A 15020-nucleotide genomic window follows, 5' to 3' on the forward strand; every position below is an offset into this window, starting at 1 on the left:
CCTTGTAAGGCAGATACTATAATTAGACTTATTTTACAAATGAAGAATCTGAGGCTGATGGAAGTTAAGTGACTTGTCCAGGATCCCACAGCTAGTAAATGTCTGAGGCAATATTCAAACTCAGGTCTTTCACACTCTTAGTCCAACATTCTATTCACTACACCACTTAGTTTCTTCCTGAAATTAGTATATCATCAAAATCCTAGAGAAAGGGACCCAAGAGGATACAATGCTTACCTGAAGCATGACTCTTTACCACAATATTGTCAAAAAGAAGTTATCACAAAGTTAGGGCTAATTTTGAAATTTCTGTAGTTAGGTTAGTACTGTTTCCCCCGAATAATCTTTTATCCTTTACTAGTAGGCACTGTATCTTCCCTACTTACCACAGACATTTCTGACTTAGAAATTACAAACATACATATACATACACAAATATAAATTAAATATTGTATCTCTAAGGGAAGAGTTGATTTCTAAAGGCAAAATACCACCTATAAGGTAAATCCATTAATAAATAAATCACTAAGTTTTAAAATTAAGCTAAGCTTTAAAATTCTGAGTAAATTATCATAATTAGTAAACCATGAAGATTCAGCATAACTGAATATAGTTTAGGAACTCACATGGGGAAGCATGAGCTGTATGCCTTTAATCTAACCTTTCCCTCCTCCCTTCCCTGCCAAAAGCAATTTACTCCTTCCCAAATTGAGGCTGGAGTTGGTTTCGGCAGAGTTTAGTTCTGGGGAAGTTATGTGTCTCACTGCTATCCAACCAATTTACAAAATAAGTATTTTATTAAGTGTCTACTATGTGCTAGGCACTGTGCTTAGTGCTGGGGATACAAAGACAAAAAAAAAAAAGAAACCGTCTCTGTTCTCAAGGAGCTCACATTCTCTTAGTGGAAACAACACCTACATACATAAGGAAATATATAGAATATATGCAGAAAAATACAAAATATCATTTTCTTGAGCCCACACAAGGATTTCTTTTTCTATGATCTTTGGAAAGGAAAGTCATTAAAGTCCTATGTCTAAGTGGAGGAAAGGCCGAGTTAAGAGAAAGTAAAATGATCAATCAACTGAAAAGCATTTCAGTGCTTACTTTGTGCAAAGTCCTGTGATAAGTACTAGGGATACAGAGAAAGATAAAAACAGTCCCTGACCTCATGGGGCTCATATTCTAAAAGTGATGACAGGGAGACAACATGTAAATAATGAAGTACATGAAGTACACACAGAGTAGATGGGAGGGAATTTCAGAGTGAAAGCCACCCAATGGAGGGGATCAGAAAACATCTCCTGAAGAAGGTGGGATCTGAGCTGAGACTTGAAAGAAGGAAATTAAGAGGTGAAGAAGAACGGCATACTAGGAATGGGAGATAGCCAATAGAAACGCATTTGGGAGGAACAGAAAGCAGCCCAATTCACATCAAAGAATGTGTGGTAGGGACTATAGTAAGAAGCCCGGAAAGGTAGGAAGGGGTCAAGTTATAAAGTGATGTAGATACTAAACAGAGGACTGTTTATTTGATCACAGAGGCACTATTTTCCTAAGCAGTAATACCAAAATACCTAAAATCTGTGTTTAAAAAAAAAACACATGGTGATAGCCCATCACAAATTTTTGTTAATGTGTTGTTTTTCTTTTGAAATCAGAACTCTCCCCTTAGAGATACAATGGGTTACTTTTCTTTAGAGACATGTTTCAAAGGCTTGTAACACAATTTGATTTAAATAACTTATATAAATACATAACTATATAAATAAATACATTAAATCACTGCTATAAATTTTGTTTTGGAATGCATGTGATTCCTAGGATAAAAGACTTCCTAACAAAAAACCTCCAAATATTGTTCTCTGCACAGACATGACTGATCCTACCTATTTAAAAAGTCAATAGGGTAGAAGGAGGAAGAAGCTCCGAAGAAAAGCCAAAAGACAAAAATCAGATGAAAGTACATTTCAAAATCATTTTTGGCAGATGTTTTTGCTTTGCATTTTTATACAAAGGCTTTAAACATTATGGGAATGGAAATTACATTGATAAATGATGAAACTGAAAACAAAACACTGAGGCAACAATTTTATAAGAACAGCTAAAGATAAGGAGTAGAGCTTTAATAATATTTAAAACAGTTTGAAAAGAGTAGTAGGTATCCTCAAACATTATTTCTAAGAAACATTACTCAGGTTTTGACAAAAAGAATCAAGATGTTTAACGAGCGAAGCCTTTGGCGATCAAATAGACATGATCTCTGAAACTGTAGGATATAATGAGTAAAAAACAAATGGAAATCAAAAAGTAGAGCCACACAATTCAATGAACAAATAGAAACATGAATCCTCTTTGTCATTAATACTGTGTGCTTTATACACTACTACTACAATTACTGCTGCCACTGCAATTAAAAGGTCTCTGTACAAAAAAAGTTTGCTCCTCTCCCATTTTTTAAGTGTCATGGGAATAAGACATTTCATAGCATCAGGTATCTAGAGCAGGGGTTCTTAACCTGAGTCCATGAATTTTTATACATTAAAAAACTTTACTCTGAGAAGGGGCCTGCAGATTTCACTAGACTGCCAAAGGGGTCCCTGACACAAAAAAGATTAAGAGGCCATCTAGTCCAACCCCTTCCTTTTTTTTTGTTTTTTTCTGGTGAGGCAATTGGGCTTAAGTGACTTGCCCAAAGTCACATAGCTAGTAAGTGTCAAATGTGTGAGGCTGGATTTGAATTCAGGTCCTCCTGACTCCAAGGCCAGGACTCTATCCACTGCGCCACCTAGCTGCCCCTCTTTCCTTTTATAGATGAGGAAACTAACACCCATAGAGTGGTAAGGGGTCAAACAGCAGTTTTTAATCCAGGTTTTTTAAAATTCCAGAGTCATTGTATTTTCATTGTGACATGCTGCTTCACTTTTAGAAATGAATGAGAAGGAAGTAGACACGAAAAATGTACTGATATTAATTTTCTATTATCTGCATTGGTAAAGCTTTTGCTTCCAAATGTTTTTTTTTTCAAAATGGATGCAACATCCACAGTGTTAACTATCTCCAATTTCCTCAAATAGGTTTTTCATTTCAAGAAAGAAAATATGAATATTTAACATATTATTTATGTTAGAAGTTATGATCTATTTTGTTTTATTTTTCTATTTTTGGCCTTCCTTTAAAAAAATTTTATTGATGCTTTTTAAATTTTGATATAACTATCACTTCCTGACTACCCCCAGCCTAAAAGAACATTACTTGGTAAAAATTAGGACTATCAAACAAATGAAGACTTTGGCCATGTCTGATAAGGTATGCCTCATTCCACACCTTAGTCCACCACTTTTCTACCATTGAGTTGAAGGCATTTATCACCATCAGTCCTCTGAAGCCACAATTGAACATTACATGATCAGAATTCTTAAATCTTTCAATGTTGTTTTCCTTTATATTAGTGTGGATATTGCTACCTCTAACTATGAAGTTCTTTAATACCATTCCTCAAATATGCAAGGTTTGATCTTAATGATTTATAGAATGAATCCTGATGATAGTTCTGTGGCATACAAGATAATGAATATTCTTTCTAGTACATATAAATACATTCATATTAATCAAATGAGATATGCATATTTAGGAAACAACTTTTAGCATTAAATCATTTCATTGTGAGATTAGCATACATGGTATTAAAGAAATTACTGAATTGCTAACTCTCCTAATCTCTGAATGCTCCGCTAATAAATGCAGATTTCTATGTTCTAATGTTACTTTCATTTTGATTTTTGATTTGTAACACATAAGAATTAGAACAAGTATAGGCACAGACATGGGGGGAAAAAAAGGTAACTAGACACTTGAGTTGACTCAAGAATGGCCAAAATAATATATATTATGTGTTAGTTTGAATCCTGGAATATCATATCCCTAGTTAAAAATCCTTATTATATGATTATTTTTATTTATATATTAATAGGTGACTATTTTTTGTAAAGTGAACATTTTACATTTGGAGTATATTGATTTTTTTTTTAAAAGCCTTAAAGTTTTTATAAGAATTACATGATGACAGCATTATTCAAGAGCCTTGGAAAACAAAGAAAAATAAGAATCATACATACATACATACAGAATGTTTTCCAAAAGTCTTAGTTCAGTAAAGCTTAAACTCTGTGTATGTGTGTGTGTGTGTATGCTAGATCTACTGTATTACAAACCAGTACTGCAGATAAGTATATTTCTCTGAAATACAGACTGAATAAGTACTAGATGGATTAAAGGGCACTTCTGATTTACTGGATTAAAATAACATCAATATTTTATTAATAAGGAACTCAGAAAAAGAGGAAATAACTATTTTTACAGAAGCTAATTTCTCACTGAGGTCTAGAAAGACGAGCATGTTTTCTCACATGGGTAGCCATACATACAATTCGCTGAACAAGAGAAACATGAATCCTCTCTGTCATTAATACTGTATGTTTATATGCTATTACTACTGCCACTGCCCCAGTCACTGTTACTGCTATTGCAGCTGTTGCTGCGGCCGCTGCTGCTGCTGCTATTAAAGGACTGGTTACTGGATAAATGATTCATCATTTTCCATAACTTTAAAATATCTATCATTATGAAATTCTTCAGAATTTGACAAAATCTATCATTAAGGAAAAGCTGTAATTTATCAGGGAAAACAAAGCTGAGCTTGAATCTATCCCTTTAACCATAATGTTAAATCTATACCGTTTACAATGCATCTCAATCAAGAGAGAGGCAGGACACCTGGTACTTTAAGTCCCATGGATTGCCAGATGACTCAAAATCCAAAACAGGTGCTAAGGCAGTGAGAGTGTAGTTCCATTAATGCAAGCTGAAGTTGTATAAAATTTTGACTTAACTGGTTATAAATCACTCAATTATTAAATGAAAATTTAAAGTAAATTAAGCACTCCTTATCTTTTTTTAATTTTACTGAGGTTAATGTTAATTTTAAAAGATTAACCTTAATATTTAGGATCTGAAATCAAACCTAAAGATTCTGAAAACCCTTGCTGCTTTTATGAATGCTTTAATAATTCCTGAAAAATTAAAATAACTATAATTATTAAAAATGCACATACACTTTCATAGGAGAGGTAAAGAAATAATACAACCAGAAGAAAAAACTAATTTGGATTTCAACTAATCTGTGGTGAAAACAAAACCCTGCACTCTAATTTGACAATATCTATTTTAAAAGCTATTCCTGAAATTTGCATTGTTGAAGTGACAGCATAATTGTAAGAGGACTGAATAAGTTCTTTTATAAACATTAACAGCAAAATTTTTCTTAAATGATAAAACATCTTATGCAATGAAAAAACATAATATTGTATTCCTTCTTTTAGTAACAATTTCAAAGACCTAAAGTTGAAGAAACTAAATCTATTGGGATTTAATATTAAAATTCAAAATCCTGTCAGAAGACTGCAAATAGGAAAAATAAAATTTACAGTATACAATTACTTAAGAGCTATCACTAACCTAATTGTGCACTAATTTGATTAAGATTGTTTTAATACTATAATTATCAGGAAACAAAAAAAGTGATTTTATTACCAAGAGTAAGCAGTAACAAAGTACAGCAAACTGTCATTTAAGACAGTGTCATAGCATCTAAGATAAGCAGCACACAGCCTTAAACTAATGCACTCTATGCCTCCAGGGAATGATAGACTTAGAGATTGGCCTTTAACATCAAAATCTATCCATTAATCTTGACTTAATTATAATCTACTATTCTGTAGCAAGAGGAAGAATGGTCATTTAATGAATTACTATTTCTGAAATGTAGTTGTGAGGCACATTTACTAAATCATTTAAAAGGAGATATAATACCAGTAATTTTAATAAAACCAAAGATTACTAAATATTACGCGTGTCTGTTTACCACAGATTCCTCCTCTTCTTCCTTTACCTCTCCTTCCTCAGTTTAGAAAAATCCCTCCCAGCTCTTTTATCATGACACACATTAATTAACTACTTAGCCCAACTTAAAAATCCTCTATGTAAATATCTACAGTATGACTGAAAGGCCAGACTCCCTGGGGATATAGAATAAGTCACCATTAAAAAAAACCCAAAACACAATACAGCACTGGTTCTCAGTAAGAGAAAGACCAATACTCAACTTTATAACTGCTTGCTGATTAAATAGACCAAGAGGAAAACAAAAGCCCAGTAGTAGTATTTATACAGACATTATGGGCATGCATTGCTCTAGGAATAGAAAAAAAGGTAGCCAAGAAACAAAATTGAATATGCTCAGAATCATTGCCATTTAGTGTAAAATTTATTTTTTAATAGTTATGAGATGCCAATGGGTTTATCTTTAAAATATTATACTTACTAATATTAATAATTTATTATGCTCAAAATTAATTTATTCTCCATATTTTAATATAGTTTTGTGTATGAGATTTTCATTTTTAAGAGTAAAGGAAACATAGCTCTAGATTAAACATATATACATATGTATATATGCAAGAGCCCAAATTAAAATCTCTATCCTGTTTGAACTTCATGTACGATTTAAAAAATGAACGAAATACTAACACAAAGGTTCTACAAGTGGTAGTTTAATTATACTAAGTTACTTCCATTTTTAATGGATAAAATTTAAATGAAAGTAAGAACTCTTCAAATGTAGACACATCAGTTCCAATATCTATTTTTGCCCCCTTTTCTATTTTGAGCTGCAATTAGTAAAGCAACCCCATCCTTCCTCCTCCCCAGCACTCTCAAGCTGTTCAGAGCAGTTTGCAACACTACAATGGCACTATTGTGTATGCTGTTTGGGCTTCCTTCCCACAGAGAGTTAAATGGGCAGTTCCTGCTGCCCATGATTGCTGTCCAGTGAAATAATGCTCAAGAACCATGTTTTGTGAACTCCACGCCAAAGAAGTAAAGCCAGGGAACCCAAGCTTTCATATCATAGTGGACCATATGCCAACCCTGACGGCACCAAAAGGTTTATCATTAAGAATCAGGATTCATCATGTCCCTTGTGAAATTTCACTTCACATACCTTATGTGAAATGCAAGGCTTTTCTGAAAACTGAACCTTCTTCACAATTGGCATGAACAGATGGGTGGTAACATTGGTTTGGCAAGCAGAAGTCAGGATTCTAATAGTATTCTACTGTTTAAGATGAGAAGCTTTTGGGAAGAAGTGAGAAGCTTTGTGACCCATAACAATTCTATTTTTATTGTTTAGCTATTAAAAATTTAATATCAAAAGCCTCATTGTTTAAGCAGTGTGGAAAGAAAAAAAATCATCTTGGATTAAAACTCACAATTTTTAGGCTGAACACTATTTAGCAACTTAATTTGTTTTACTTTCTATGCATTTCATGAGTCTAAATCAGTTCCCCAAACACAACCTTCAAATTCTATTTTTATTCCATTTTTTTCTCACAAAAAACCTCAAAGCAAGTTGCAAAAAGAGATATTTTATTGTCTTAACGTACATATTAATTTAACCCTATTGGGAAGTAACAAATAATATGGGCATAAATTTCGGATCTGATTTTTACTTATAAATAAAAGGGCAGTAATGTATTGGTTCTGATTTAAAAACCACTGCTTTATCACAGCAAATTAACTACATTTTATCAATTTTGGAATTCTTTATCATCCTGCTGGTTCATTGTGATACATCCAACTGTCTAGACTGACACATGTGGAACCATACTGTCAAACTGTATTTGACCTAAGAATACAATTTTCCCTCTGGTGCCATTGCTTTTAATCTTCTTTGGTATTTTTTAATATGGGCTCCATGACTATCAATATTTCAAAGAGGAGGGTTAGCTACTTATTTTCATCTCCTAGCTTCCCTGGATTTCTTCAGGTCCTTTCCTGAAATTATCTGCAATTCATCTCGTAGTCAGTCAACTAGCATTTATTAACTGCTGACATTGTGCCAGGGAACCCAAAACAGTCCTTACTTTCAAGGAACTCATTGTCATATACTGGAGACAATATGCAAACAACTATGTACAAACAAGATACATAAAAGTTAACTGGAGGTGATCTCAGAGGAAAGACACTAAGATTAAGGACGAGGAAGGGCTTCTTGTATAAGGAGGAACTTTAGCTCAGATTTGAAGGAAGTCAGGGAAGCCAAGAAGTAGAGATGAGGGGAGAGAGAATTCCAGGTATGGAGAAGAGCCAATGAAAATGTTTGGTGTTGAGAGACGAGAGCGTTGTGTTTGAGGAACTGCAAGGAGGTCAGAAGTATTGCTGGATTACAGAGCAGATGTAGGGAAGTAAGGTTTAAGACTGGAAAGGGAGGAAAGGGGCCAGGATATGAAAGAGGACTATGTTATTTGATCTTGGAGTTAATAGGGAGATGTTGAAATTTATTGAATAGGGAGCTGACCTGATCAGAACTGCACTTTAAGAAGATTTTTTTTTAATTTGTTTTGCAATGCAACTGGGGTTAAATGACTTGCCCAGAGTCACACAGCTATTAAGTGTTACGTGTTTGAGACCATATTTGAATTCAGATCCTCCTGACTCCAAGGCTGGTGCTCTATCCACTGCACCACCTAGCTGCCCCTAGGAAGATAATTTGACAGCTGAATGGAGGACAACTGATTGGATAATGGGGGTGGAAAGTAAGGTGTCTAGGATGATACAGTTAGACTGTGAGCTCCTTGAGAGCAGGGACTGTCCTTTGCCCTTCTTTGTATCCTCAGAACTTAGCTACCTCTGATACATATTACATATGTGATCATGATCAAGTCACTTTACTCCTCAGTGTTCCAGCAATTCTCTAAATCTAAAATTTAAAGAGAAGTCAATCTGCAATGAGGGAGGGTGTTCCCCTCACTGATGCCCCCTTAAAAATTCTTTTTGCAACCTTTGTCTTTTTTAATAGATGATAAGTAGAAAAAATAACTTGGTGGTACAGGAGGAAGTCTTTTTTACATCTAGTCAGTTTCCCATTTGGCTGAGTAAAAACCTTTAGAAACCCTAAAAAGGCAGTGTGTTTAACTCTGTGGATTGTGGATGGTGAAGCCAGAAAACTGTTTGGTTCATTCCTATACTCTCCAACGAGAAAGAGAAAAGCAGTCCCTGTTTTGCTTGTTTTTTTTTTTTAATAGTACAGGAAGAAATGTCAGCGGCATTCTAAGTTGGATCTCTGAATATATTTCCACGGTGAAAAGATAATTATATACACAAGTTCGGTTCTCTACACTGTTGGCACTACAGAGTAACAACTTCAGGTACATCAAAAGTTAAGGTTTCTATCGAACTGCTCAGCAATAACAGGCAAAAAGTTATTTCAAGGTCCAGATTTTGCCAAGTAAACTTTTGGAATGCAATTCTTTCTTAAGTTGGGAACTATTTGTACTTGTAGTAAATATGTAATATTTACATAAAATATATGGCCTCAAATAAGATGAAATAGCAGTAATATTGACAAATCTTGTTAAGAAGGTTTCAAATCTGTGTTCTAATTAATGGCAAAATGCATTAGCAGTGCCACTAAGTTTTGTTTTAATTTAGTGTGCATATTTTGGTCTATCTGGACAGTAGAATCAATCAACAAAAATATTTATTAAGTGCCTAATTTCCAGAACTGTGATAGGCAATGGAGACATGATAAAAACAAGCAGAATTTGCCTTCAAGAAGTTTACATTCTGAAGAGACGTGTATATAAATATGTAAATACAAAATGAACACAAGGTAAAATTTATGGGGGAAAGGATCTAGCAGTTGGAGGATCAAGAAAGGTTTCATTTAGAAGGTGTTAACCTGAGCAGAATTTCAAAGGAAACAAGAAAGTCAAAGAGATGGAGGTGATGAGAGAGTACACCATAAGTATGGGGGAAAATGGTGGTGGTAAAGGGGTAGAGACAGAAGATGGAATGCTTTAAGTGCGGAATAGTTAAGTGTCTGAGTCTTAAGTTATAAAAAGAAAATAATTTTATTTTAATAAGATTGAGAAAGCCTTTAAAAATCAGACAGAAGAGCTTACAAAATTGATCCTAGAAGCTATAGACAGCCACTGGATTTTACTTAATATGGGAGAGATAAGCACTCTAAGAAAATCACTTTGATTTGCAAGGATGACTAATTTTAATTGGATATTTTAAGAACTTAGCATTGAGTTTGATAATTTGTCTGATGAACTAAAAAAACCAAACAAACAGAATTCAGGCATTTAAGAATAAGCATCAAATCTAAAAGTAATTTAAAAGAAAAATATTAATACTGATTTTGGTAGAAAAGCCACAATCTTAAACTTGGGGCACAAATACCCAATCTCATAGGCCTCTGTATATTAGCAGACAGTTATACATGTAAAAATTTACATATTTAAAGAAAAGGGCAAACTAACAAAAAATTTAACAGTTCAGAAATATTAAAAATGGTATTTTTATGCTAGCTTTAAATTTATACCTAATTATTTCATAAATCACAACTGACATGTCCTATATAATATAAACAAAATTTTAAGTAGAAGTTTAGGTTTATTAGTAATTTCTAGTGGCTAATATCAAAGGCATTTAAAGTGATGACGACATTTTTCACTGTAAAAATTTCTTTTAACAGGTAACTAGTAAATGATGGTTGAAATCAAGTCTGCAATACCTTCTAGATCCAATCCTTAGACCAGCACCTCTTCTTGCTTCCCAGTGTTGCATTTCAACTCAAATTGCATGATCAACCCAATAAACTGGGATTAAGGGACATAAAACACTATAAAATACTTACCCTGACAAAACAAGAAATTGCAAGAAAATATATTTCAAATGCAAGTGAGGCCAGACAAGACAAGTGAAGAGGAGGTATCAAAACTTGAAAGAGTCGTCAATACTGACAGATTACTGTAATTTTGGCTGTCAGGATGATCGATTTGAGCTGCATATGCCGATCAATACTGTCCTCATTTAGTGAACAACATTAGATGCGTAGTTACAGAAGATGTTCCTAGGGTAAAATTCAAACTGTACTTAATGAACATAAATAGCACAATTTATGCTGTGGAATTTTAGTTGGCATTTTTATAGGGCATAAAAGAACTGACCCAACAGGATACATTTTTAATTGAATTTTTTAGGTAGTTCTTTTTAAAAACAATTTTGTTCTAAGGACTAAAGTATTAGCTGTTGTAATTTTTTCAAAGATAGCACTGCATTAATTTCTAGTGTATTTTGTGGCAAAACTGCTGCTATGTTTTGTGTGTTTGCTTTAGAATACATCTTTTGTCACTAATAGAATTTTTCTTGTTATCTTACTAGCTTTGTAAGCTTAAAAATCAGATTTAATAAAGTGTTTATTATTCTTATAGTATAGTATCCTTATAGATATTTAACATATATCTTAAATAGAACTATCTGATTTATAACCACAGTATTTTTAATTTTTAAAAATTTATTTACTTTTAGTTTTCAACATCCACTTCCACAAGATTTTGAGTTCCAAATTTTCTCCCCATTCTTCCCCTCTCTCCACCCCATGATGGCCTGCATTCTGATTCCCCCTTCACCCAATCTGTTCTCCTTTCTATTCCCACCTCTCTTATCCCCTTCCCCTTCTAGTTTCCTGTAGTGTAAAACAGATTTCTATACCCCTTTGCCTGTGTAACTTATTTGCCAGTTGCATGCAGAAACAATTCTAACATTCATTTCTAAAACTTGCAGTTCCAAATTCTCTCCCCTCCTCCCTCCCCACCGACCCTCATTGAGAAGGCAAACAATTTGACATATGCCATACATGTGTGGTCATGCAAAACACTTTCATAGTAGTCATGTTGTAAAAGATTAATTATATTTCTCTCCATCCTATCCCTATGAGTGACCACAAGCACTCTTTTCTACTCTGGAGATTAGAGGAAGGTTCCCTCTCCACTGCTGCCACAAGCTCTGCTATGCCAGGGCTCCTCTTTGCGCCAGGACTGCTACCAAGAACTAGACCCAGATTCAAGCAGAGGAGAATCCTGCCTCTGAGCCAGCAAAGAGATACCTGCAATCCCCCTCTGATAAGTCGCTTGATCACCCCCCACTGGCCAAAAGTTGTGGAAGCAACCACAGCTGTGGCCACTGCCCCAAGGCTGCACTTGGGTCAGGGCTGGATCTTGCTCTTCTGTCACCCAGGCCTGACAGACCTTTCCCTTTTCTCACTGACCTTCGAAGTTGTCTTTGGCATTTGTGGGTTGAGAAGTCTGGAAACCGCCACAGATCCCCTTGATTCAGTCCCCTGAAGCCTGCTCCAGATTTGCTGGGCCGTGGTTTTTGCCTGCACGGCCCACAGTGAGCTGTGCTCCTCTTCCAGCTTGGCACAACATACCTTTCCTGTCGACCATTCGGGTTGTCTTGGGATAGAAATTTGTTTCATTCTGTCTTTTTGTGGGTTCTGCTGCTCTAGAATTTGCTTAGAGTCATTTTTTACAGGTATTGAGAGCTTAAGTGAGTCCCTGCTTTTACCCTACCATCTTGGCTCCGTCCCAGTATTTTTAAATTTTAAATATTTGTCTTCAACTTCTTGTATGCTTAGATTTTATTCTGAAATATTAAGAGACCTAAGTTAACAAAAAAATCATATCTTTTTTTAGTTTTTCAGTAAGTCATATTTCTGAAAGATGTTTACATGTTTGTTAACTGAACTCCTAAGAGGTTAGGCTGTTTAAACTATATTCTTTAGCCCCTACACAAAGTACAATGCCTTATAACCTGAAAATGTGCAAAAAATGACGTATGACTATAGAAAGGGATTTCCTCCTTTAGGGCTAAAACATCAAAAGAACACCAAACAGCTAATTCTCTGTTATGAAAATAACTACATTGTTAAATTATAAATAGAATAACAAAGAAATCAAACATAACGAGAAGGGTGTGATAAAGTAGAAAAAGCACTGCCATTAGAGCGGGAGGACCTGGATTCAAATCCCACCACTGAAGCTTACTATCCTTGTGACCTTGGGCAAGCTGCATAACCTCTGGGGCGGGCTTCAGTTTCCTCATATATAAAATGTCAGATAGCTTCTGAGGTCCCCTGAAATTTTAAATCTATGATTCTATATGTCCTGATCATAAGATACAAAACTGTGGTTAATATTAGACTAAGGATTTCAAGTTTCAGATTATTATTAAGATATTTAATAAAATATATGTAATAAGCCACCTCCAAAAACTATTAAATGCTTAAAATTTGTTCACAGCTTTTAAAGAAAACCATGCAGTACCCCACTGATAATCCACAATTGTAAGTGTTCTTGAATAGTATGTATAAGAGACTATTCACGGTAATATAAAAAATGTACAAAATCACACACCAGATGACTAGACTATATTAGAATATTTTGCCGAACAGTTCCCAAATTACAAATAATTTCTTCCTGAAACCTCTTTCATTCTCTTCTTGTGAAGTCCTGAATGTGAACTACCACTTCTCTAGATCAACTAAATCCAATTTTAATAATTAAAAAATAAGATTAAGAAGTAGACAATGATTAACTTTAAATTTCTTTGTATGGCTTTAAGCACAAAATGTAATCTACTATAGACTGGCAAAATGATACATTTTGGTACTCTTAACAATAGAACAGATCCCACCCCAATGCCTCACCATGCCATTAAGGTGAACCTGGATCTTCAAAGGCTATGTTACCAGAATCAAAGCTCCAGCTGGTTTTACTTGAATGGAAAAGCAAAGATTCTTATAGCCCTGGCAACAAGCTGTGTCTGTCATTTGAAAATTAGGTTAGCTAACTGAAGAGGCTTGTCATCAGAAAGTTGGTCATTTTTTGTCACAGCAACAGGTAAAACAGAAAAGAATAACTAGGTCTCAGTCTTGCACCAAAGTAATGGAGTGAGAGACAATGGAGTAGGGAGTACTAAGAAGCCAAGTTTTTAGACTGTCTATAAACAGTAATTTAACTGTTGGTACTACAAATGTGAAATCTTTGATCAACAACTCAAGAGTGGATATACTACTGGAAGAATTAAATGGCATTCATGTTGACAATCTCATAAACAAAACACTTGGCAGGAGAGCCTAGAAATAGAGGAAAAGAGGGACTGGATCTATAAACTGATTAGTCTAGGGAGTTATCAGATGAGCAAATTCCCACTACCAATGAATATGTGCAACAACTCTGCAACTTAATGTTTGAAGAACATTATGGAGGAAGATGACAACAGATTATGAGCTGTAATGCCTTACAGAGGAGTAAAAAAAAAAAAAGGGAGTAGGGAGGGACAAGCCTTCCTAGAGCTTGCCTAGACAGTCCTGAGAGAAGTTTTGACAAGTTAGGATTATTTATAAGATCTGCTTTCCTTCGCTGCCTCAAAACATTAAGAAATGGACCAAGTGGAGTAAAATAACAAAAATCAACAGCCTCAAAACATTAAGAAATGGACCAAGTGGAGTAAAATAACAAAAAACAAAAAGTGGTTAGGATATTTGATATAATTCTAGAAATGGTAGCAATAGCAGTAAGTTGAAAGAAATAAATTAAAGGAATAAAGATAGGAGATACAACTATCCCTATTTGGTGATATTATACTTGAAAAATCCTAGGGAATCATCAAAAATAATAAATGAGACAATTAGCAACTTCAGCAAACTTGCAGGCTACAAAATAAACCTTAAAAAATCAAGATTTTTATAATAAAAACAGAACCCAAGAAGCAATAATAGAAAGGGAAATTCCATTCCAAATAATTTTTGCTGTTCAGTTATTTCAGTAGTGTCCAACTCTTTGTAACCCTATTTGGGGTGTTCTTGGCAAAGATACTTGGGTGGTTTGCCATTCCTTCTCCAGCAAATTTTATAGACGAGGCAAACAGAGATAAGTGACTTGTCCAGGGTCACACAGCGAGTAAGTATCTGAGGCTGGATTTGAACTCAGGTTTTGTGACTCTAGGCCTGGTGTTCTAGCCACTGTGCCATCTAGTTGCCCCTATTCCAAATAATTACAAAATATATAAAATATCTAGTATACATCTACAAAAACATGAAAAAAGATGTG

General features: G+C 34.5%; 1 protein-coding gene across 9 annotated transcripts in view; it reads right to left on the reverse strand.

Moving 5' to 3' along the window:
* The window catches only part of RALGAPA1 (Ral GTPase activating protein catalytic subunit alpha 1), a 318940-nt gene that overhangs the window by 19580 nt on the left and 284340 nt on the right, over positions 1-15020 (reverse strand). The gene's annotated exons all lie outside the window — the stretch shown is intronic.

This window comes from Phascolarctos cinereus, unplaced genomic scaffold, assembly GCF_003287225.1.
Source record: "Phascolarctos cinereus isolate Bilbo 61053 unplaced genomic scaffold, phaCin_HiC Scaffold_2;HRSCAF=192, whole genome shotgun sequence".
Lineage (NCBI taxonomy): Eukaryota > Metazoa > Chordata > Mammalia > Diprotodontia > Phascolarctidae > Phascolarctos > Phascolarctos cinereus.